Genomic DNA, 4,751 nt, shown 5'->3' on the forward strand with positions numbered 1-4,751 from the left:
GGGGGGTAGGGGGGGGGTTGATTGGAACAATTACATGTCGTCATCACGTAGAAGAGGTTTCACTCATCCTTGCCCAACCCCTCACCCCCAACCCTACAAACACACGCCACTCCTCAACCCTCAACCCTTACACACATACAGGCACATGCTACATGTAAATAAATGCATGTCCACACAATTTCATCACATATGAGCGATATGTGTTATGTATTAAACGGGAAAACACTTACATTCTCTATTTTTAGATTTGTAAAGTACGAATCAGACGAACTGTTTCTGCATTAAAAACATGTGTATTTTTTGGCACTATATATAACAAGACAAGATTGACCGTAAGACTGAGCGCAGTGTGTAGCGCCTTGGCCTGTAACCAAGGTGGCCGGGGTTTGATTGTGAAGGTGATCAGAAACATCCTGGCCATGGGATTAGTCTCTGAGGATTCCAGTTTTCTCCCACATTAAGATACATGTATCCAGCGTTCTTCCATCTAGGCTTACAGGAATATTTAATTGATATAAAGGAATTGATTAAAATTGAATTGATACATACCACCGCTTCACCTGCTCTGTGGCTTTAAGTGCAACGAATTCCGACTCTGATTGTTCACAATCAAAAGTTATATCTCCTTCACACTGTGACAATAATGAGAGAATGTATAATACACCCAACAGAAACCAGTATCACTAATGGCTGCGACGGGACGACAACTGATCCAGGACGTGTGCGGTATAACCACACGTTAACGTGACAGGATCAAGGACATCCGATAAGCAACATAAACAACAAGAGTTTATCAGTTTAACCTCAGTCTGTCTTTTTTTGTATAATATATTGATTCTTTATACTTATGGAATAGCATTGCGAGTTTATGCGCCTGTTATCTATTATGAACAATGATAAATCTCCTAACCAATGCTGAAATGCATGTTACTGGGCTGACTCCCCGCAACACAACAAACTATTCTGATTTTTGTATGGAAGGCGTTTAAATAATGATCACTTCCGGTGTACATAACATAATAAACAAATGGTGGGCATTATTTCCGGAATCTCAGTATTATGAATATTGTATAATAGACTGTATGATATTACGTCCTTTCATATATTTTTAGAATAGAACTTAATCTTCGGGTTTAGTTCTACATAAGTGTTTGATTTCAAGTAGAAAACAATTAAAATCATTTCTCTTGAGCGCAGTCTTTTGTATCAAAATCCGCAATTTGTTACTGAACATTTTGACAAGAATTTTAACGAAGTTCAATATTTATCCGTTAACTTAAATGTTGGGCTAGATGTATGCCTTGATGCATGACCAGGAAAAGTTCAAAAGCCATGTCCATTACCCGCACCATGTTAACGTAAAATAGCGAAAATAAGGGATTTTTACTAGCAAATGTTTAGGTAACCCGTTTACATTGAAGGGATTGTTGTGCCCTTGTTATCCTTTTAACTTTTATCTTTAACTAGCTTGTACTTGATGCACATAGTACTTTAAATGTTGGTCCTTTCCATATCCCTTCTCATCTCCTGAGATGCATTTTTGTGTTTCTATCAATGTCTTCATGGGTGATGACGAAGGCTTTCCTATTTGGCTATTGCGTTATATATATATGTATATATATATTTGGCTATTGCGTTATATATATATATATTAGAGTTCCCACTGCAACACAATTTGTTCAGCGTATTTGAAACTTGTCCTCTCGCCGCGAATATCGGGACGCAACCAATAGAAGAAAACATTTTGGTGACGTTAGACTGTTCCGGGAATCTCGTTTGCACAGACGAAACAGAAACTTCAACATCGAAAATATCAGGGAATATCTGTAGTTAGGTCAATAATAACGAAACATTTAGAACACTATTATAAGGATTGAACGGCATTATTTTCAATGTTCAGGCCGGCATGAAAGCAAATCGGTTACATACATAATCTTTGAAGCTCGCTGGATAATTACGTCGGCTTTTTGTTTTTGGTATTGTGTTACATATTTATCTTCAATAACGTGATCACTGTCTGCTGTATTGTTGGGTACGTCAAACTTGACATTTTAACCATGAGACAATCTAGTTATTTTCCACTCACTTCGTTACGCAGTGAACATAGATCCTTTAGCATGGGCATATATTATACTTTAGGGTTAATTTTCTTTTCACCTCAGATTTCAGGATTACATGGTCTCAATATGCAAGACTTCAAAGTTGGGTATGAAGCTCTATTTCCTCTGTTATCCAGGGATTTTATTTTAGATTTTCCCAAGTTGTCATTGTTTTGCAAGTTTACAGCTAGTCTACAGCGAAACACTGTGTAAATTTGGACTTGAATGCGGTGTCGCCCTATATTGGTGGAGGAATTTCTGCATTTCAAGCTTTCATCTTTGTTTGTGCTCCAGGTGAGAAGATTTCGCGATTTTCTTCAGAGGTTTATTAAACGCCTTGGCCTGTGCATTTTCCGTGGGCCAACAAGGATTGATTTTCCGGTGATCCAATCCGATGTTCTCTGCATCCTTTGCAAACCTATTCGAGTTGGGATACCAAAGGTAAGGATTGTCCAGGCTGGGTATTGTAGCATGTTTTATCACTTTCGGAATACCAAAGGTAAGGATTGTCCAGGGTGGGTATTGTAGCATGTTTTATCACTTTCGGGATACCAAAGGTAAGGATTGTCCAGGCTGGGTATTGTAGCATTCGCATATACTCTTGTAACAGTTTCTAATATTGGGTTTCAAGAGTATTTGTCGATTATTACGAATTGGTAATTTCCTGAAGAGAGAGATCATTGACAATCGGCACTTTGACACTGCCATGGTCCCCATGGGCTTCCTTAGTTAGATAGGTTTTGATTTTGCTTGACAAGCAACACATTCTCAATGACTTTTCGGCTCCTCATTGATGTTTGGAAACCATTTTTTGATCAGATGGACGATATAAGTTTTTGTGATCTCCTGGTGTCCTTCATAAGCTTTTTTTTTTTGTAATTGTTTTATTTTTCCAAATAAATCATCAGCATCTATAAAAGCAATCAACATCATCATACACTTCCAATATGATAATAAACATCATCTTCATCTATTCTTCATCTTCATCATTAGCATCTATATATATATCTGTCAATGTCATATAACCTTCATCATTCACATCAATATCAATCATTGATCTCATCATAATCCTCCTCAATCAACCTTCAACATTCATCATCATCATCATCATTATCATCATCATCATCATCATTATCATCATCCCCTTTCAACAAGTTTCTTCATCAACTGTATCTAACCTTATCATTGACGTCAATCATTGCAGCATTCCTAATCATTAAACTATCATCATCATGATGATAAATATAATTCATTCATCTACTCCATTATCATTATCAATCCTTGTCAACAATAATACATCATCCTCATCAATTATAAAAATCATCATCAACATTATCATTGCTGACCTAAATTTCATGATCACCAACAACATCCTCAGTTTTTATCAATAATATCCTCATTAATGGGTGTTATTTCTAGCAGTTTATTCCATTGTTTCCATACATTATGAAACTTTGGTACATTCCCATTACCCTTACTAACGCAAATATATTTTTGAGTTCACATAATTATCTTTTATTTTAATGCGGACACAGATAACGTTTTCTGTAAACATCTTGCTCTATAGATGATTTGTTTCATAATGATTAATATAAGATTGTCTGTTGTGTAGTATATATTTGTTTATTGTTGTGCATGCCACATATGAAAGTTTCTTTATTAAAAGTAAATGGAATCAATAGAGCATCTAATACAAATTCAAAGTTCTCAAAAAATGTCTGCACTTCTCTGCACTCCCAAAATAAATATATAACTGTTTCTATTACTGTTTTACCAAAGGAACAGTATGGACTAAACCAATTTTGAATAAATATGAATTTGTTGTTAATATGTGTTGGTTTATTCTGTATTGCAGCCGATGCAATTTGGAGCTTTTAGTAACTCGGAAAGGGGTTGCATATATACTTCTCCAAGTTTCGTCAATTATTTCAAATATGTTGTTCCACTTTGTTCTTCTGGTAGGAATAGTGTTATTTCGACAAAGTATATTGTAGAAATCTTTCGACCCTTTACTATGTTTCATGAAAATTTCTAAATTAATCGGTATAAATGGGTAAGAGATGCTCTCATCATCTAATCGTATATGTGCTGTATATTCCCTGATGGATTTTACAATGCCATGGTAAGTTAGGAAGTTAGAGATGATATTATATTTTCCCTTAAATTCCTGAAAATTGTAAAAGGTATATGTGTTTGGAAATTTAGCTACATCATTAACAATAACAATTCCTTTGTTATACCATTCTTTATGAAATACCATTTTTCCATTTACAGTAAAATTGTCATTAAACCAGATAGGTGTTTTAAAAACTGAATCATTCCCATTTACCAAAGTCTGTCTTTCTCTTTAAGACACCTCCAAAATTTGAATACATCTTTCCAAAACTGGTTTTTACACTTCATTTCACGTTCTTTTATGTATCCTGATGCACAGCTAGCCAAAATGCCCAAGTCAACACTTTTTCCTAGGATACTCTGCCATTTACTTGATTTAGAATATAATCTTCTAATCCATGTTAACTTCAGCGGTCTAATCATCATCATCATCCTCACAATCATCATCATCATCATCATCATCATCATCATCATCATCATCATCATCATCATCATCATCATCATCATCATCATCATCATCATCATCATCATCATCAT

The 4,751-nt window shown here is 35.2% G+C and overlaps 1 protein-coding gene across 2 annotated transcripts in view; it reads right to left on the bottom strand.

Annotated features, from left to right (window-relative positions):
* LOC110464301 overlaps positions 1-904 on the bottom strand; it is a 78,214-nt gene extending 77,310 nt beyond the window's left edge. For both annotated transcript variants that reach the window (XM_021519445.1, XM_021519447.1), the window contains exon 1: positions 550-904. The gene's annotated coding sequence lies outside the window, so the exon portion shown is untranslated. The remainder of the gene's footprint in view (positions 1-549) is intronic.
* Positions 905-4,751: the final 3,847 nt, after the last annotated feature.

This window comes from Mizuhopecten yessoensis, unplaced genomic scaffold (genome assembly GCF_002113885.1).
Source record: "Mizuhopecten yessoensis strain PY_sf001 unplaced genomic scaffold, ASM211388v2 scaffold10983, whole genome shotgun sequence".
Taxonomy (NCBI): Eukaryota; Metazoa; Mollusca; class Bivalvia; order Pectinida; family Pectinidae; genus Mizuhopecten; species Mizuhopecten yessoensis.